The sequence below is a fragment of the Chiloscyllium plagiosum genome, chromosome 19, assembly GCF_004010195.1.
Source record: "Chiloscyllium plagiosum isolate BGI_BamShark_2017 chromosome 19, ASM401019v2, whole genome shotgun sequence".
NCBI lineage: Eukaryota > Metazoa > Chordata > Chondrichthyes > Orectolobiformes > Hemiscylliidae > Chiloscyllium > Chiloscyllium plagiosum.
Window position 1 is genome coordinate 49,159,752 of NC_057728.1, and position 22,019 is coordinate 49,181,770.

A 22,019-nucleotide genomic window follows, 5' to 3' on the forward strand; every position below is an offset into this window, starting at 1 on the left:
CAGAATTTTGGCATTTAATTAATATTTATGAGTACCAGTGATCATAATTGTGCTGTATAATTGAAGTTAGGTTCCATACGTATACGAACAACATCACAAATCTACAGCTTCCCTGAGTTATTTATGTTCCAATCTTCCAAAAATAATATATCCAGGTTTGCTGATGATACCAAACCAGCTGGGTATATATACACCAAGAACATATAGACAGGTTTAGTTTGAGGGGTGGCAAAGACGGCAGATGGAGTATAGTGTGGAGACATTAGGAAAGCAAGTGGCGTGATGATCTTTATTGCAGTGGATTGAAGCATTAACATAAGTACTGCTGCAATTGTAAAGGACTTTAGTGAGATCAATGTGGAGTGTCGTGCTCATTTTGCCTCAATATTTAAGAAAATATATCCTTGCATCAGAAATGAAACACCAAAAAGGTTCACGAGTTTAACTGCTAATACGAAAGGGTTGGCCTATGATAAGAACCTGAGTAGGTTCAGCCTACAGTATTTATAAGAATGAGTGAGGAGCTCACTGAAACATGGAACATGTGGAAGGCATTGACCGGGAAGGCATTGAGAATGCGTTATTTCATAAGCTGTGGATTCTAGAATACATGTCACAGCCTCAAAATAAACAGTCAATCATTTAGAACTGAGATGAGGAGAAATTTCTTCACTTATAGTGTTGTGAATCTTTGGAATTCTTTACCTCAAAGGGCTGTGGGTGATCCACTGTTGAGTATATTTAAGACTGGAATAGATGGTTTTTTGATCTTTCAGTGAATCATTGGGCACAGCTGGATAGTCCACACTTGCATTGCTATTTCTTATATTCTCACCCTACACTGTAGTTAACCTTTCCAATTCTTCCATTGTACTTGTCACTTTTGCTGCTATCTTCATGACTTTGCTGATAACTCAATCAATGACTTTCTCCATATTCCATCCCTCCACCCTTCCCACCCCGCCACCAAACAAGGTCTTTGCTATTCATGTCTGCATTCTGTTTCATAGACCAACATCCCTATGTTGAATTAAGCAGCAAAAGCCTTTCAAAGATTTACAAGGGTTTTATTGTAAATTTTTAGTTTGGTACAAACCCCAGTTTCCACCTTCCCCTTCTGAAGCCTTTCCCACTCCCTCTCCTAGGAACCTGGGCAAGGACATAGCCGTGGAAGAGAAGCCGGCAGTCAGGAATTATGACCCCCTCCACAACCCGCTGTTGGTGGCTGCTTTAGCCAGGCCCCGGAGTAGGCCCACAGAAGGAGGACCTCAAACTTGCCTGACTCCTCTGCAAGGGGGGATGCATAAAGATCAAGAGGCTTAAGTGCAATCAAAAGAACTAAAACAAGTTTTTTAAAGTAACTGTAAACACACTACTAAATTGCCCACTTAACAAATTAAATAATTAACAAATATGAATGATTGAACTGAAATCTTGACAGAAGCACATAGCGGCAACTCCTTGCTCCCCTCTATCTATACTTTCCACAACCAGCCCCACCCAACATGCAGATTAAACTGATTAGTTGATCTTCATATTTCTTAGAACAACATTTTTTTGTAACATTGGCATCATATTATGATTAGATGATTAGATTCCCTACAGTGTGAAAACAGGCCCTTCGGCCCAACAAGTCCACACCGATCCTCCGAAGAGCAACCTGCCCAGACCCACTCCCCTACATTTACCCCTGACTAATGCACCTAACACTACGGGCAATTTAGCATGGCCAATTCACCTAACCTGCACGTCTTTGGACTGTGGGAGGAAACCAGAGCACCCGGAGGAAACCCACGCAGACACTGGGAGAATGTACAAACTTCACACAGACAGATGGCCAAGGCAGGAATTGAACCTGGGTCCCTGGCACAATGAGGCAGCAGTGCCAGGGAATCATGACTGGGAGATCGAAAAACTCGAGCAGCGCATCAGAGGGGCGGAGCAACGGGCCACGGCCTCGGAGACTGCTGCTGAGTCATCCGTGGGTCAGGTCTAGGCTCTGGACCAGCGAGTCCGGACCCCTGGAGGAGCACATCGACGATCTTGATTCTCGAGGTCGTCGGAAGAATATTCGGTTGCTGGGCATTATCGAAAGGGAGGAGGAAGGCCAGCTTGTGGATTTCTTGGAGCAATGGCTCCCATCATTATTGAAGTTGGAGTCGGAGCTGGGCCGGATGTAGGTGGAGCGGGCCCACCGGGTTGCTGTGCGCAGGCCCAAGTCGGACAAGCATCCCCGCCTGATCTTAATCCAACTCCAAGGAAAAACAAATGATCCTAGAGGCCTCCAGAGTCCAGGGGAAGAATCCCCAGGCCATTGTGTACAAGGGCTCCAAGATAATGCTATTTCAGGACTTCTCTCCAGTCGTGGTCCACAAGAGAAGAGCACTCGATGAGGTGAAGAAGCGTTTGTGAGACTTAAATATTCAATACTCCATGCGATATTTGGCAACGCTGCGCTTCAGCCATGGAGGATTCGTTTACAACTTTGGATCACCAGAGTAAGTAAAAGAATTCGTGAAGTCTCTCAAACAGACTGCGGGACTTGAACTGTATGGATAATGACTTTATTTCCCCTCCCCCCCTTTGTTTACCCTCTTTTCTTTCTCCATTTCTCTTTTACTCATCTTTCCCTGAGGGTGGGGGGTGTGGTGGGCTTGTTCTTTACTCTTTCTTTGATCTCCTTTTTGTAGCTCGTGCAGCTTATTTGATTTGTGGGGGAGATTTTTCTAGAGTGGAGTTTTCTTTTTTCTTCTTATTTAGTTGCCTAATACTTGCTTGGATTGTAGTTTCGTAACTTTATATATTTCTATTCTGTATTGTTTTTATTAAATGTATCCAGGTGTTGGTGTGGGGAATGGGTGGGTCACTCACTTTTAATTCCTGTTTTATAAGACACTTGAATTTATTTACTCCATTTTGTAATGCCTGGGCTGAGAGGAGGGCCCCAGCTGGGAGAGGTTATGGTGGGGTTATTCATAGATAGTTATGTCCCCTGGGAGCAAGGGGGAGAGTCTCCTTTCAAATATGTTTTGTGTTATTTTTACTTAGGAGTAGTTCTTAATTGTGTTGATTCAAATGTTTTAAAGCGTTTTTTACATCTGAATTTTCTATGGTCTTTATTCAATGTCTTTTGGGTGGGGTTCTTCCTCCTGGGGGGGTCTCGGGCTTGTCTGGACGATCATGGCTAGCCATTCGCTTAGGTGGTGCACCTGGAATGTCAAGGGGAGCCATTCGCCAATCAAAAGGAAAAAGATATTATCGAGTCTTAAAAAGGAAAGGGTTGATGGAGCTCTTTTACAGGAGGCTCATCTACTTGATAAGGAGCACTCAAAGCTACAGCAGGGTGGGTTTGGTCAGGCGTTCTTTTCATCTTTCAGCTCAAAAAGTAGGGGAGTAGCCATTCTTATTCGGAAGAAGCTTCCTTTCCAAATGTAAAGCCAGATAAAAGATGAGTCTGGACGGTATATATTGATCAAAGCCCTAATATACGGAGAGGAATACAGGATTTTGAATCTTTATTGTCCCCCTGCACACCCTTTTAAATTTGTAACTGAAGTGTTCTCTAAGTTAATGTTCTCTAAGATACTTCTCTCCCGCTTTCGGTATTTTCAAATACGAGACTTTATACAAAAGAAGACCACACTGATAGTCAATCCCTACAAATCGGATAGGGAAAGGAGAGTGCTATGCTATGGGGCCATCCTCAGCCAGTACTCTTTATCACTCACTATACAGTAAGGTGTCGAAGGACATGGAGCGATTATATAAAACCTGGAACCAAGAATTAGGGTTGGAAATCTCTTTAGAAATGTGGGAGGATGTCTGAGAAAATGCCAGAAAGATCTCTATCTGTAACAGAATTCAGGCTACTCAATTAAAGATACTTCACAGGGCTCACATGGCATCTGAACGACTCGCAAAATTCAAGGCAGGAGCATCCCCAATGTGTCCTAAATGTAAAATAGAAGTTGGCTATCTCACGCATTGTCTAAGGACATGCCATAAGATCCATAGGTTTTGGCATAGAGTAGCGAATGCCTTGGCAGAGATTTTGTGTACAGAGGTTGGATCGGATCCAACATCCTGACTTTTGGGCTCTCTAAATTTTCCCTCCCTGGATGTATACGGGAAAAAATTATTTACTATCCTCTCCTTTTGTGCGAGGAAAAATATTTTAGTGAATTGGGTATCCGAAGGACCCTCAGGACTTTCAAACTGGCACAGGATAGTCATGGATTATATCCCGCTTGACTTCCTCACGAACATGGTGCACCAAAAAATGGAATTATTTTGTAAAACATGGCAGGCCTTTTTGAACTACATCGACACAGTTATTTCGGCCATATTGTCCAGGGTTTTTGTTTAGCTGTGGTAATGGTTCTGGTTGGTTCGGGGGCTCCCGGGAAGAGGAATCCTGTATAAATACGGGTTCTATTATGACTTGATGTAAATCTATTTTGAGCATGTATCTAGTTATTTAATTACTTTGTTGTTTACTGTTAGTAATGTATGATATCCTTTTTTATGTTTTGGTTGTTTGTAGAATAGATTAGTAGTTAGTTGGATTTTTATTTATTTAATTTTATATTAGTGTTACTATATTGTTAAGTGGAATACACTAGTTTGTATTATTTTTGTAATTTTGCAAAAAAATCTTTAAAATTTTCTTTTTTTCAATAAAAATACCTGTATAAAAAAATTGTCTTTCAAGGAAAGGCTTAATAAATCGGGCTTAGACTCATTGGAGTTTGGAGGAATGAGAAACATATAAGATTCTGAGCATGCTTGACAGGATAGATGTTTAAAGCATGCTTCCTCTTAAGGGGAATTTAGAAATAGGAAACACTTGAGATGAAGAGACAATTCTTTCCTCAGAAAGTTGTTTATCTTTGGAATTCACTTCCTCAGAGAGCAGTGGAATTTCAAACTTTGAATATATTCAACGTTAAGAGAGACTGATTTTTGATTGACAAGAGAATCAAGAGATACGGGAAAAAGGAATAAGGTGGAATTAAGGCTAAGTCAATGCAGCCATGAGTATGGAATCAGGATCTGGGGGGAGTCAAATGGTCAATTCTTGCTCAAATTTTTATGTTCTTATGATCTGGTGGTCACAAACATGTGTCATTTCTACTGGAATCCACTGAATAGGAATTAGATTTAACATCTTACGTTGCTCTCTACACCATAGCACAAAGGCACACAACGCATTGTACTGGCTTCAGCATGTTCCTGAGATTAGTTTACGCAGTGAATCCAGACAAGCAAGCCTTGAACTTTGTGACTTTATTTCCCATGATGAAATATATTTACTAGTTGGTCATCAGGGAAATTTTTAATATGTGACCATTAAAAGCACAATCAAGTTTCTCCATTTTCTGCATTCTCCTTTTTGCCAATAAACACTGGTATGCATTTCAATAAGTACCTTTGACCCATGTTACAACACAAAGATGAACCCCACAATTAATAAAACCAAACTCCCAGAAAAGCTCGCCTTGCTTTGTACACTGTTAAAATATGAGTGACAGAGAACATATAAATTCCGTTATTTAAAGAGTATAACATCAATTTATTTTTAACTCTAAAAGTCAACATTAAATAACTATTCACAATTCTAAGACCCCCCCCCCCCCCCCCCCTTTCTCTTAACTGCTCTTTCTTCTTCTGGCTAAGGGTGTCCCTGAGTTGTCTTTCTTTTTTTACTGCGAGTATGTTTTACGTGAAAACGTACCTTTGATAGACAGTGTTTCTTAATTTTTTGGAGAGCAAAATGGTAGATCTCCAGGTGTTTCTGTCTCTATGGCAGTTGCTCTCTGTCCGATTTTCAAAATGTCTGCGTTTATATACCTCCAACATTGGATCATCTCATTGATAAGATGTTGGCAAAACAATAAATTCAAACTCAATTAGGTTTTGACATCCTGGGGCATAATTTAAACTGATTGGTTACATTTGATGTGTTGTCAAAACAGCAACCAAAACCCAGGTATCTATTTCACAGCCAAATGTTTCAGATTTTCAATTTTCCAGTACAATCTGGGACTTCCATCTAGTTATACACACAGGTGTTTGTAATTTCTTAATTCAGAATAGCATTCACTGTCTCTCAAAGGTACAGTACACACTTTCAACATAACACCCAGCACAAAGCAACTTACCTCAAGGAATACTTGTTAATTCATCTTTTATTCACTACTGTGAATTTATTTCCACAAATACCTTTCTGATCAAGGAATCCACATGAGTTATGATGTTATCTTACATTAATTTCTTTCTTAGTGTGAATAACAATTAGGTTTCTTGAAATATATTACTATAAGTTATGAATATAAACTGCTATGTCTTCAGTGTTAAAGTTGATATCCTTTGACGTCTTACAAAAGTTTTAAAATAGTCAGAATCATTACATAACATAGTTTCATCATTTTCATAAGTGACCCACTTTTACAAGTCACAATTTAATATCAGATTAATTGAGGAAAAGTCTTCATGTGGCAAGTTTTCTGAGCTCCCTATTCACAGTGAAAGTGTGTGGAACACTTTTCAATTTGCCTTAAATACCAAGCCACAGAACTCTTCCAGCTGCAATTTATTTTTAGCAAGCAGCCAAAAGGCTTTGAAGAACATAGTGCCTTTCAGAACCTCAAAAGTCCTCAAGTACTTTATAGTCAATGAAGGACTTTCTGAAATATAGTCATTGTTACAATGTCAGACATACAAAAGTAGTATAAATGCAATAGAAATAGGTGTGTGTTCTGATCATTTTTTCAACATGTAATTTGTGCACATGAATCAACAATTTGCCACCCTGTACTGGCACTTGACTCATAGTTAAATTGCAGGGAAAAAATGTTTTGCTCCTTCAGGTCAGTTGTATATCGACAAGAAATTTATATTGACCAAGACATTGAAGTGTCTTGATTATTGTGCACAGTATTGATTGCTTATGTAAGGAAGTATGTAAATGCATGAGAGGCAGTTCAGAGAAATGGACAAATATGTGGAATGGCAGGGTTATCTTATGAGGAAAGGTTGATCTGTACTTGATGGAATTTAGAAGGATGAAGGGGATTTCATTGAAACTTACAGGATACAGAGAATCCTGGATAGACTGGGTGTGGAGAAGATGTTTCCACTAGTAAGAGAGACTAGGATCCAATAGCACAGAATCAGAGGGAAAAGACATGTTATTACTGAGGTGAGAAGAAATTTCTTCAGCTCGCCAATGGTGAATCTGTGGAACTTATTGTCACAGTAGGCTGTGGAGGCCAAGTTATTGAGTACATTTAAGACAGAGATAAAACAGATTAAAAACTTTCATTGTGGTAACTGGCCCCTTATATTGCTTCTTGGAGAGAAACTAAACATGTTTCTGAACACAACTTTTTTTCTGAAATGAATTTTTAAAAATTGCTCAATCCTATGTGACTGAAAACACAGCCAATGGCCTTCAATATTTATCTGATTTGGCATAAATCCAACAGCATAAATGTCTTCCCACGAACACCACAGTGATCTGCAGTCACATGCTTTATAACAACTGCTCGACTAAAAACATTGTTCCAAAGGACTCTCTGAACTCTTTTGTTACAAAATAGAAAATCTTCACACAGAATCTACACCCAACTGCCTCTATTTTGAAATCCAAAGCCCAAAAATTATGTGAATGTGATATAAATATTTTACCGTTCACGCATGAAATGCTGAGGCAAATATCCAGGGATAGCGGGAAGAGAAAAGAAAGACTAGACAGCGAAGAACTGTCCCTGACCATTAAAAGGAGGGAATCAGACGACAGATACTGTGAAACTGTCCCAAGTGCCTCCACTGTGGGAACCAGGGATATAAAGTAAAACTGGACTACAATAGTTCAAGAAGGTGACTCAGCATCACCTTCTCAAGAGCAATTAAGGACGAACAATAAATGATGCACACATCCCATGAAATATTATTTTAAAATTCAAAATTAAATGAACAATTATGCCACCATATAAAATCCAGATGTCAATTCATTAGAACAAAAATGTTAGGAGAGGCATTAAAATTCAAATTTTTGAATTTGAAAGTATGTCCAAAAGTAGTTTTTGAAATAAACTATCCACATTTTTTTATTCATTTAGGTGGGCTTTGCTGGGTCAGCTTATGTATGTTGTTAATCTTTAATTATGCAAAGGGTAGTTAAGAGTCAACTATGCGTCGTAAGTCAGATCAAGTAAGGGGAGCAGATTGCCTTCTCTCAGGGGCACTGATGAACTAGATGGATTTTTTAAACAATAATCAGCAGTTGCCATTAAGCTAGCTTTTAATAAATTTGTTTTAGCAAAGTATATTGATTTCAAATGCCATCATCTGCCATAGGGCATTTGAACCCATATTCCGAAAACATCAGCTGGTGTGGGGGGAGGTGGGGTTTGGGGGGGGGGGGGAGCGGTGTCAGACTGCTAGTCTGGTCATTTTACCATAACACCGAGACCAGTCCCATATGAAAAGGGAATTAATACAAACTTCTGATTTGTGTGAAAACCATTATACAGTGCAACCTGGTGGTTGAAGTGCCCAATTACTGGGTTGAGAGTTTCTTTTGCAAATGTGGAAGTAGGAATCAGTCAAGACTGACAATTAAAAGTAATGTTGAAGATCTTCTGAAAGATAGAATCATTGCAGCAGGATACTTTAGGAGTTGTGCTTCAGTACTATGTGAAGGTCTCCACACATCCAAATCAGAAAGTGCAAACTGGGAATTGGATCCCTCACAGGGTTCTGAGTGACATAACTATTGTTACCCAGGAAAATTAGATGAATTAAATTCTGCCCTAATGCATGGGTAACTATTAAACTGACCCCACAAACTCAGCACCAACACTGCCTATAGTCCCCTACAGACTCCTGAGCCCGGTCAGGAGCCCCAGCAGTCTCATCCCGGACCCAACACCCATTGTGAACCAAAACCTAACCCCTCACACCCACTAAATCATCCTGGAGCTGATTCCGCCACAAACACTCATGCCTTGCCCTGCTGTACACCTCACCTGGAATCCAACAAACACCAACAGACACTGGAAAACTTCCTACTCTCAGTCATGGACCCCCAATATCCATTTTCCCACCTGACAGTCTACACCTTTACCCATCAGCCGCCATGTACCCATCCTGAACCCAGCTGCTAATCACTTACCTTACACAGCAACTGCAAGTGACTGAACCAGTGGGGAAAGGAGCTGAAACAGCTACCTATCAAAGGGTTTTTAAAGTGAAAGGATATCAGCCACAGGCCTAGGCAATGTGCAGCACCCAGGCACACAAGCTGCCTACTCCCTGGTCATAGAACTGTATTAACCTCATCTGTTTGATGCGCCTCCATGGCAAGGCCACTAGTGCACAACTCATTGACAGCTATATCTTTGCGCCCAGAGTAAGGTGAAAAGTTGAGAAGTTAAATGAGGAGGAATAAAGATATCAAGTAGACCCAATGCCATTCATCTCATTCCTTTCAAATGGCACAATAGACTCTCTGTACAGACCTCCATCCATTGAGCCTTTGTTGTGAGAATGAAGTGCTGCCAGGTGTTGTGAAAATACATTTAGTGCTTCCACAGAGAGACTAACATTCACATTTTAGTTAAAGTCAGCAACATTTATACATAAACTGAGAATAACATACAAGCCATTTCCATAAGTGACACCAAAGTGTCTTCTATACATTTTCTTCTTCCTGTCTCTCTCACTATGTCTTAGCGCACTCTGCAGAACAGCAACTGGTATGGGGGGAGACAACTTAGTTGTGGAATCCATTGGACCTGGAGATTTATTAGGGCAACTCCAAGGGCTTTTGGAGATTAAATAGGCCAGACATGCCAAGGGTTTTCTTGACATGAGCAGGTTGACTCCCCTCCCACGTGGTCAACAATGCCTTCCAGTGCATCACCTCCACTTCCCGCAACTCCACCCTAGGACTCCACCCCTCCAACTGCAACAAGGATAGAAACCCCCTGCTCCTCACCTTCCATCCCACCAATCTCTGGATACAATGCATTATCCTCCATCATTTCCACCACCTGCAGTCAGACCCCACCACCAGAGATATAGTTCCCTCCCTACCCCTATCAACATTCTGCAGAGACCATGCTACACCTCCCCCCTCACCTCCATCCAAGGTCCCAAAGGATTCTTCCACATCCAGCAGAGATTTTCCTGCACACCAAACACCTTATTGCCCGTGTCCATCACTCTTAATGTGGCCTCCTCTACATTGGGGAGACAAGACACTAACTTGCGGAACATGACTGAGAACATCTCTGGGACACAAGCACCAAACAACCCAATGGTCCTGTTGCCGACCATTTCAAATCCCAAGGACATGCAAGCCCTGGGCCTCCTCTATCGGCAAATCTAGCCACCCAATGCCTGGAGGAGGAATGCCTCATCTTCCACCTTAGGACCCTCCAACTACACGGCATCAACATCACTTTCACCAGTTTCATCATCTCCCCTCCCTCCACCTCATCCCAGATCCAACCCTCCAACCCAGCACTGCCCTCTTGAAGTGTCCTACCTGTCCATCTTCTTTCCCACCTATCTGCTCCACCCTCCGCTTATCACCCCTACCTGCATCTACTTATCACCTTCCAAGCTACCTTCCCTCCAACCCCTCCTCCATTTATCTCTCAGCCCTCTTCTGCCCATCCCACGTTCCTGATGAAGGGTGTATGCCTGAAATGTTGACACTCCTGCTCCTTGGATGCTGCCTGACCCGCTGTGCTTTTCCAGCACCATACTCTTTGACCGTGCAAGTTGACTCTACTCAGCTTAAACTTTCCCAAATAGAGGAAGCAGGCAGGATGGAGGCCTGGTCATTTCTGCTGTATCCTGAGTTGAAAGTGCAGAGGACCCAGTGTGTTTTTCCTACTCTGGCTGAATGCCCCCAGCACTGCACTGTTGCCTTGTGAGGAGGGGAGACCTGGACTGGGGTCAAGGTTCCCTGAACCCCCGTCACCATACCTTTGGTCCTGGGGACCAAAGACTGGGGCAATGGAGTACAGATGTATGCATATCTCCAGCAGACCCTGAGGGGTTGAACCTGTGTTTCTATGGCAGCTGCCAATCTGTCCATGAGACCGGTCAGATAGTCACATGATTTGATGCATGGGTACGTTTTTTGGGACTGAGAGCCATTGCAACCCCCATACCTATTTGCTGCTTCTGCTCTTCCCTTTGCATGTGGATGAAGTCTCCAATTGATGACACCACATGGTCTTCTCCTGCCTGGGGCTGAACTAGTGCCTGATTGAGTTTAGGGTGTTTTGTGAATACCAGTCTTGGGATATTTTGTATGGAGATTAATCAATTGATTTCCCATACCCTGCACTATGAGATTGCTTCTATCTTATGGTCTTTTCTTGTTCTGATACCAGCAGCCGAGGTTGCAATGTACGGAGAGCAAATCTTTACAAACAACTTTCAGATGCACATTGGGCGTAAAGTTTTGGTCTGGGCCATGGTGCAATTGGGGAGGATATCTAGTCAGGGACATCATGAGACAGAACAAATTTACATCCATACACCTCCAGCAATAGACAAACTACTTTCCAGTGAGATAATATTGTGAATGGATCTTCTCTATCTTGTTTAATGGCTTCCTGAACACAGGGATCATGAATGGCAGACCCTGTTTACATTAGGAACACCACACTTTATGCCTTTAACTTGGTTATCAGTGGAAAACACAGCAAAGAAATAAGGTCTAATATCTGCTGAGGCCCAAAGAAAGAACCCCATTTCCAGCCTGGTGAAAAATAATTACAACATAAAGGGTTAAATATCTTACTGCATCAGAGTTAATTTTGGATCTCCAGATCCACAGTCCTTTGCTTTTATTTGAAAGTTTAATTCTTGTTGCAGTCAAAGATACCTTGCAGTTATGTTTTCATTCATCGAAGTTTCCTTTATTTTCTCCATAGACGAGTGACTTTAAGTTATTTTTGCTCCCTACTGGCAGAACTGGGTAGATGACATTCAATCTATGTGCAATGTTGTATGCAACTAAATTATATTGGTCAGGGATTGGTCAGGGTTGTTGGTTATGGCTGTAGTCCAATGTCACTGCCACAGACTTCAGGCCCAGGAATGGTAGCCTAAATACTGTTCATTTCCTATCATTTGGGAATCTGCATTGCTCAGAATGCTTCTTCCAATATTGAACTCATTTTGATTCTTTGTTTCAGATGTTTCAACTCATTATTTCCCTCAAAGAAGTTCCAATCATGGTGTTTTTTAACTTCTAGAAAAGAATTATCAAGACTTCCTTGGTTTTGGGTATGTAATCATTTAAATTTAATAAGGAATTATCAGTCATATTTAGCCAGAAATTACTAACAATCATGTGGGGAAAGAAACAGAGTTAAAGTTTCAAGTCTTAATTTTCCAATTCATACTTGATAGACTTCTGGACTGATGGAATAAACAAATATAAGGCTATGAACTCTATCCTCTTTGGTATTTTCTCCCACATTGAATGTATCTTATTCTCCTTTTTCCTTTCAGTCAGAGTTGACCTTTATTCTGCAGTTAAAATTTACTCTGGACCAATACTTGATTTATTCAGTACAATCATTACCACTCTCTTGGCCTTTTGTTCCACAACACTTTTGATGTCTAATCTCTCTTGCCTTCTACACATTCCCTGTGAGCCCACATTTTCTAACAGCATAAAACCTATCACATTTCCACCTCACTTAAGGTCTGAATACAAATCATGTTAGACGTGAAATGTTAGCTCTGATTCTTTCTGCCCAAATGCTGCCAGGCCGAGACCATAGTACATAAGAAGCAGAAGTAGGCCATTTGGCCCATCGGGTCTTCTTCACCGTTAAAGGAAATCATTGCTGATTTGATAATCTTCAACTCCATTTTTCTATTTTTCCCAATAACCCCTGATTCCCTTATTGATTAAAAATCTGTCTATCTCTGCCCTGAATATATTCAATGGGTCAGCCTCTGCAGCTCTGTCTGGTAACAAATTCCACAGGTCCACTAATCTCTGAGAAAAGAAATTCCTCACCATCTCTGTCTTAAATGGGCCACACCTTACTCTGAGCTTATACCCTCAGGTATTAGACTCTCCCACAAGGGGATTCTAACTCTCAGCATCTACCCTGTTGAAGCCCTTAAGTATCTTGTATGTTTTAATAAGATGACTCTCATTCTTCTATACTGCAATGAGTACAGGCCTAACCTATTCGACACCTCCTCATCAAACAGACGCTCCATGCCCCAAATCAACCTAATGAACCTTCTCTGGACTGCTTTGATTCCCCATAAATTGTTAGAGTAAATTTGGATTTTTAGACTGTAATTATAAGGTTTAAATGGATATGGTACAAGTGAAAGCAGACTGCTTGTCCCTATATTGAATCAACCTTATGAATTCTCGAAGATAGTGTCAGCTGGAATCTTGTGTGAATTTGCATAAATAGGAGGTAATTGAAACAACTCCATGAAGTCTGGTATCCCGTCACCAAGTCACCCTTTATTTACATGTGCATAGTACATAACACTGACCCAGCTAGCACTGAACTGGCTCTGAGAGTGAACAGAACGCCTGCCACTCTTGTTTATATCTGTCAGCCAGGACTTCCTGATTTTGATTGGGTTACAGTCCCAATCAGAGAACTCATATTCTATGGTGTGTGTGTGTGTGTGTGCTGGGAAGAACAGAGAGAGAGAGACAAGAGTAGGGGTGATATTGACAAAGAAGAGGAGACAGCAACATCCAGGATAAGATTGATTACTCCCTGGCTGAGTGAAGGAAACCTTAAAAACATTGACCTGTAATGTAGAAAAGGCACATCTGCATCTTTAGTTTGTCTGAAGGAAGATCAGAATTTTAAAGATACCCAAATTTTCTGTATGGCTCAGAAATTTCAGTTTGACTGAGGTCGATCACTCCCTGCATCACTTGAATAAAACATTTGTAAAAACCTATACTCAGTTGGATTGATTCAGTAATGAAGATAATACTATCTTTCCTTAGGTAAGAGAAATGAAACTTTTCACAGGTATAGTTTGGTTAATGCCTTATATAGTCTTAACCAGACTTCCCTATTTTTATACTCATTCCCTTTGAAATAAAGGTCAACATTCCATTTGCTTTCTCTATTGCCTGCTGAAATTGCATGGTGGCTTGATGTGAAATATGCGCGAGGACTTCCAGATCTCTGCAGCTTTCTACAGTCTTTTTCCATTTAATCAACACTCAACTCCTTTATTCTTCCTGCCAAAATGCATGACTTCATATTTTCTCTATTTTGTCCTCCTCAATCCCAACTCCCTGCCTTCTACTAGTTTGCCAATTCTCTATTCATGTTAATATACTACCCCCAACACCATGGGCTCTTGTCTCATTAGGCTGTTCTCTTAACCTTATGAGCAGTATCTTCTTGAACGTCTTTTGGAAATCCAAAGTATAGTACATATATCAGTTTTCCTTTATCCATACTGTGTGTTACCTCCTCAAAGAATTCTCACAGATTTCCCATTTATGATACCATGTTGACTCTTTCCAAATAGATTATGAGCTGAAGCTTACATTTATTTTGCTGCATTGTGTTCAGCTTTTGAAGGGTTTTTCGCCATGATGGCTGAAGAGTTTTCTTGGCAAACATGACTAAACCCACCTCATTAATTACCTACAATACTCTTTCTGACATCTCTCATATTCAACTTCTTCCCCATCCGACCATGTACTGTTCCTGTAATAACTCAGTATATATCACTGCAAGACCAGCATCCCTTGCATCCATGCCATCTTTCAGAGGTCAGTAGGTGAGCACTGACATTCCAAAACTGCCATGCTGGTTTACAGAGTAGAGATATGGCAGAGAAGGGGAAGGTGGCGCTGTGATTCTCTTTCAGGGATTTGGAGGTCCAGAGGAAATGTATCTTATTCCCAGACCCAAGGTTGCTACCTGTGTCAGTGCTATCTCAGGGTGTGGAGAGATGCTCATCAATGCCACAAAAGCATCAGTGAGTTTCCCCTGCTTAGCAAGGGTAAGTGCTGCTATTACTTTGCATTCACTCTATCTCTATGAATACACCCATCTCCCACCAAGGCACATACTCTGACATTCTCATTTTTGATTAGAAGTTTGATTAGATTCCCAACAGTGTGGAAACAGGCCCTTCAGCCCAATAAGTCGACACCGAACCTCCAAAGAGTAACCCACCGAGACCCATTTCCCTCTGACTAATGCACTTAACATTATGGGCAATTCAGAATGGCCAATTCACCTCACCTGCACATCTTTGTGACTGTGGGAGGAAACCGGAACACCGCTACGCAGACACAGGGAAAACGTGCAAGCTCCACACAGACAGTCACCTGAGGCTGGAATTGAACCTGGGACCCTGGTGCTGTGAGGCAGTAGTGCTAACCACTGAGCCACCATGCCGCCCCATATAGCAATGACATTTTCTCACTCTCAACCCCTCCAACCTCTCACACCACTAAACATGCATGCCCTCTACATTGCCTCCTTAGTCCTTTGGAATATCTCACTAGCTTATCCCTATATTCATCAGCACAAATGACTGTGCCACCCACTGTTATCTCACTCATTTCCCCTTTCTGTCATTACAAGAGAAGACAACTCACAGTAGGGTAAAGTGAGTCCATGTGGGTGACAGAAATCCTGAAATCCAGTCCTCACCCTTTACAAGGAGAGTATCCTGGTCCTCGTAGGAGAACACCAAGAGCACTCCATGGGCATACCAAGACTTTCATATCCTGCCTAACAACAAAGCACCCTCTTCATTCCACTCCAGCTCTCCTATTAACTGGGCTCTCAGTCTCAATCATTGGTCATGACTTCTAACCACTGGTTGTGAAGCTTTCTCTCTCTCTCTCCCTCCCTCTGTCTCTCCCTTGTGTCTTTCAGTTTCTATTAGCCACCCGATTATCTCTGTGGAGAAACACCTGGCTCTTTGAGCAGTGTTTGGACCTCTGAGGGTGAAAACAGTGAGGCCTTAGAGGAAGCATCAACAAGCATTTATAGCCTCCTGCTGACAAATACTGACATCTTTGGGGTTAGAGATGGGGAGAGCCTTAAGCACAGAGAGTCTGGTGAGCACATCACTGTGACAGCTCTGCAGTTGGCCGAGGTGAAATAACCCAGCCTGCTGGAACTCTGAAGGCTGGCAGAGACCAGGCACAAGTTCAGCCCCAGGCAGGAGATGACCATGTGGTGTCAGCAACTGGGGACTTTATCCACATGCAGAGGGAAGAGCAGAAGCAGTACACAGGCATGAGGAATGCAATGGAACTCATCTCCAAACTACATCAGTGTATGAGCTATGTGACTATCTGATGGCTTCTATGGACAGGTTGGCAGCTGTCATGGAGACAGAGGTCCAGCCCTCTCAGGATCTGCTGAAGATGTACGCATGCCTGTACCCCATTGCACAGCCATTGGTCCTCAGGACCGATGACATGGTGACAGGGAACCTTGACTCCAATCCAAGTGCCCCCTCCTCACAAGGCAATAGTGCACTGCTGGGGGCACTCAGCCAGAGTAGGAAACACACACTGGGCCCTTTGTACTCTCCACTCAGGATACAGCAGAAATGACCAGGCCTGTACCCTATCTGTTCCCTCCCACCTGCGAAAGTTTAAGACAAAAAGAGTCACCTTGCTCTTGGCAAGAAGACCCTTGGCATGTTTGGCCCACCTCAAGAACTCTTGGGGTTTCCCCAGCGAACCTCCAGGGCCAATGCACTCCACAACTAAAGAGTACCATAGCAGCTGCTGTACTAGGTAGTTCACTAAGACATAGTGGGAGGGAGAGGAAAAAGAAAGCATATTAAAGGCACTTTGGTGTCAGTCAACGATATGGCTTGTATGTCACTCTCAGTTTATGTATAAATGTTGCTGATTTTAATGTATATGTGTATGTCAATCTCTCTGTGGAGGCACAAATATATTTTCACACCATCTATGCTCACCACTTCATACTCAATGAATGGAGTTCTGTGCGGAGAGTCTATTGTGCCATTTGGAAGGAGTGGGATGCATCATAAAAATGGCATTAGGTCTAATTGATATCTTTATCCTTCCCTCATTCTGTTCAACTGATTGTCCACCCTCCTCTGGGTACAAAGGTCCTGCTGTTATTGAGTTGTGCACTGGAGACGATGCCAGGGAGGTGCAACAAACAAACAAACAAGGTTAATGCAGTTGTATGACAAGGGAGTAAGCAGCCTGTGTGCCTGTATGTTGTACATTATATAGGCCTGTGGCCAATATCCTTTCGCTTTAAAATCACCTTGATAGGTAACTATTTCAGCCCCTCCCTTGCTGGTTCAGTCACTCACAGTTGCTGTTTAAGGTGAGTTTGGAAGGGGACATGGTGGCAGATGAGTGAAAGCTTGATTTGAATTGATTTGATTTAATGTAAGTCACAAGTACCTAAGTACAGTAAAAAGCTTTGTTTTGCGAGCAGTACAGGCAGATCACAGGGTGCTTTGATGGAGCGGGGCAAACAAGGGTTACGGCTGGACAGGAGGTGCACAAAGCAAGACCAACATTTGCAAGATCAACATTATTTGAAGTTAGAGAGTCCATTCAGCATACTAATAATGGCAGGGAAGAAGCTCTTCTTGAACTTGGTACATGTGTTCAAGCTTTTGTATCTTCTGCCTGATAGAAGAGGTTGAAAGAGAGCATTATCGGGGTGGGAGGGGTCTTTGATGATGTTGGTCGCCTTTCTGCAGCAGCAAGAAGTGTTAATGAAATCAATGGATGGGAGGTTGGCTTCCATGATGGTCTGGGTTGTGCATACAACTTTCTTATGGTCCTGGGCAAAGCCATTTTGCCCCTGGATAGAATACTTTCTATGGTGCATCTGTAAAGGTTGGGGTGAGGGTCCATCTGGACAGGCCAAATTTCCTAAGCTGCCTGAGGAAGAAAAAGCGTTGTTGTGCCTTCTTGACCATCACATCTACATGGGAGATCCAGGACAGATTTTTGGTGATCATCAGTCCTAGAAACCTGATGCTCCCGATCATCTCCACCTCAACTCCATTGATGTGGACAGGGGTGTGTCCTCCTCCTTTCTTCCTGAAGTGAATAATCAGTTCTTTTGTTTTGCTGACATTGAGAGGGAGGTTGTTATTATTGCACCATGATATCAAGCCCTCAATCTCCTTCCTGTATTCTGACTCATCATTGTTTGATTTCTGTCCTATCTCGGTGGTGTTGTCAGCTTTTGTTCCATGTAGGCTGTCAGTTTGGAAAATGTTATTGGGAGTCATGCCTGAGGGTAGGAAGTTGGGGTTTGTAGGGTTCCAGGGGAGGTGTGCTGGGGTTTGAAATCAGATCCATAAAAATTAATGGCTGTCAGGGGTTAGGTTGGTTCACAGTGATTTTAGATTTTAAGTTTAGATTTTATCGCTACATGTACTCAAGAACAGAAGTACAGGTGACAGTGAAAAGTGTATAATGTTGCCACACACTGCACCAGCTCAGGTGAAAAGGTACCTGGTTACAAAAAAAACTGAAGTACAAAGTTGTAAAAGAAACAAAGTTTAAAAAGGTTAAGCATTACCTTCATTGAATATGTAGAAAAATAAAGAAATAAGGTAATAGTTAACCTTAAAGTCCTTCTTAATATAAACTAGAAAAATAAAGAAATAAACTCTTCCTGCATTGGGCCATGTCGCCTCCCTAATCTCCTCCTGTTGTCTCCAGACCTTCCCAGGACAGGACTCACTCGCATGATGAGATACAGCTATGCTGGGCCAGGAGACCATCACGTGTTGCCAAAAAACTGGGTCGAGAGACTGCCATGGGGCAGGCTGGGCCAAGAAGATGCATTGCCAGGTCTGCGCCTAGGCTGGCAGTGAATGAAAGAATAAAATGAACACCAAGAGTGAAAAAAACAGAGGTTAAAAAGAAAGAGAAATAAACAGATGAGGTCCAGGGTGTGGGTGCTGGGGCCCTGAAGGGGTTCAGGTGTCTGTCAGGGATTGAAGGGGGTGTTGGTGCTGAGTTTATGTGGTCAGTTTAATAGTTACCCATGCATTAGGACAGGTTTTAATTCTTCTAGTTTCTTGCATAACAATTAGCTAAGTCACTCAGAACCCTATGAGGGATCCAATTCCCAGTTTGGAACTTTCTGATTCGGCTGTGTGGAGACCTTCACATAGCCCTAAAGCTCAACTCCTGAAGTATCCTGCTGCAATGATTCTACCTTTCAGAACATCTTCAACGTTACGTTTAATTGTCAGTCTTTACTGATTCCTACTTCCACATTTGCAAAAGGAACTCTGGATCCGGTAATTGGGCACTTCAGCCACCAGGTTGCACTGTATAATGGTTTCCCCACTAATCTGAATTTTGTATTAATCCCTTTGCATACGGGACTGGTCTTGGTATTGTGGTAACGTAACTAGACTAGCAGTCTGACACCCTGCCTCCCCAGCTGATGTTTTCGGATTATGGGTTCAAATGCCTTTGTGGCAGATGATGACATTTGAAATCAACATACCTTTTAAAAAATTAATTAAAAGCTAGCTGAAGGGCAACTGTTGGTTATTGGTAAAAATCATCTGGTTCACCAGTGCTCTGAGAGAAGGAAATCTGCTACCCTTATCTGTTCTGACTCCAGAACCATAATTGACTCTTAATTAACGAGTGACAACAATTATGAGCTAAGCCAGCAAAGCCCACCTGAATGAATCAAAAATTTAAATAGTTTATATCCAAAATTTTTGACATAGTTTCAAATTCAAAAATTTGAAATTTAATGCATCGCCTAACATTTTTGTTCAAATGAATTGACATCTGGATTTTATATTGTGGAATAGAGCGGTGTTAGTCTTCATTTAATTTTTATTTTAAAAATAATATTTAATGGGATGAGGGCATCACTGGCATCATTTATTGTTCATCCTTAATTGCCCCTGTGAAGGTGATGGTGAGTCACCTTTTTGAACTATTGTAGTCCAATTTTCCTTTACATCCCTGGTTCCCACAGTGGAGGCACTTGGGGCAGTTTCACAGTGTCTCTCATCTGATTCTCCCCTTTTAATGGTAAGGGACAGTTCTTTCTCTCTTTTCTCCTCCCCTTGTTCCTCGATATTAAGAGTCATGTGATGAAAGATAAAATGTATATATCATGTTCACATCATTATTGGACTTTGGATTTCAAAACAGAGGCAGTTGGGTGTTGGTTGCCTATGTAAAGGGTTCAGTGAGTTTTGAGAAGATTTGTAGCTCAGGTTGAGGTTCTGGATGTAGGTTTGCCTGCTGAGCTAGAAGGTTCATTTCCAGATGTTTTGTCACCTTACTAGGTAACATCTTCAGTGGGCTTCTGGGTGAAGCACTGTTGATAATTCCTACTTTCTATTTCTCTGTTTGGGTTTCTTTGGGTTGGTGATGTCATTTCCTGCGATGATATCATTTCTTGTTCTTTTTCTCAGGGGGTGATAGATGGGATCTACCAGTCCGAGAAAAAGAACAGAAAATGACATCACCACCGGAAATGACATCACCAACCCAAAGAAACTCAAACAGAGAAATAGAAAGCAGGAATTATCAACAGTGCTTCACCCAGATACCCACTGAAGATGTTACCTTGTAGGGTGACGAAACATCTGGAAATGAACCTTCCAGCTCAGCGAGCAAACCTACATCCTGTGTGAAGGGTTTTCTATTTTTTACTAAAAAAGGGTCAGAAAATCCTTTGGGACAGTGACTTCAATTGAGCATTTGTTATAAAGCAGTTGACCGCAGATCACTGTGGTGTTAATGGAAAGACATATAACTGTTCGATTTGTGCCAGATAAGATAAATAATTAAGGACATTAGCTCTGTTTTCATTGCAGAAAAAGGTAGGATTGAGCAAATTTTAAGATTCTGTTAAAAAAAAACAAGTTGAGTTCACAAGCAAGTTTAGTTTCTCTCCTAGAAGGAATGCAGGGAGTCAGTTAATACAAGGGAAGTGTTTAATTTGTAATGTTTCCAAACCAGGAGAGATTGATTCATAAGGTTGTGAGAACTGAGAACATTTAGGCTCTCCGAATTGGCATATGTTCATGCTGGCAGAATTAGAAAGGACTCATTGAATTGTCTTCACAGTCCATGGAAAAGTCTTTGTCAGGAGTTACTTCAATAGAAACTTAAAACGTTGAGGTAGGTGTGGAATGTTTCTGGACTTGACAGTCTGTAACAAACAAAACTTTGATTAGAGATCTTTTTACCCATCCTCTTGTTGTTAAAGAAAATCTGCACCTTTGTGCGAATGTCATTGTGACTAACCACCATGTTAAATCACTGAACAACAATAAAATTATCAAATGCAGAATGTTAGGGAGAAATGATTTTGAGGGATGGAATGTTTAATAATTGATTAATGTCTATTCATTCCCATACTAGTCAAATTAAATAAGATCATTCTTCTGCCTCCTCCCTGTAATTTTTGAGCCCTTTACTTATCAAGAACCTGTCTATCTCTGTATTAAATACATTCAATGACTTGGTCTCCACAGCTTTCTGTGACAATGAGTTCCACAGATTCACCATCGGCTGGCTGAAGGAATTCCTTCTCATTTCAGTTTTAAAGGGTCATTCCTTCCCTCTGATTCTGTGCTCAAGGGTCCTAGTCTCACCAACTAGTGGAAATATCTTCTTCACATCCAGTCTATCCAGGGTTCTCTGTATCCTGCAAGTTTCAGGATGAAACCCCCTTCATCCTTCTAAATTCCATCAAGTACAGATCAACCTTTCCTCATAAGATCTCCCTCCCATTCCACATATTTGTCCAGTAAACCTTCTCTGAACTGCCTCTAACTCATTGACATACTTTCTTAAATATGCAACCAATACTGTACACAATATACAAAACACTTCAGCGTCTCGGTCAATACATATTTCTTGTCTATTGAAAGCTGATACAACTGACCTGAAGAAGCAAAAAAATTGGTTCCCAGCCATTTAATTATGAGCCAAATGCCAGTGCAGGCAG

At 41.6% G+C, this 22,019-nt stretch overlaps 1 protein-coding gene across 1 annotated transcript in view; it reads left to right on the top strand.

Moving 5' to 3' along the window:
* The first annotated feature begins 1,827 nt into the window (after window positions 1-1,827).
* The window catches only part of LOC122559775 (GAS2-like protein 3), a 74,564-nt gene continuing 54,372 nt past the window's right edge, over window positions 1,828-22,019 (top strand). The window contains exons 1-2 of the mRNA XM_043709779.1: window positions 1,828-2,498; window positions 12,225-12,315. The gene's annotated coding sequence lies outside the window, so the exon portion shown is untranslated. The remainder of the gene's footprint in view (window positions 2,499-12,224; window positions 12,316-22,019) is intronic.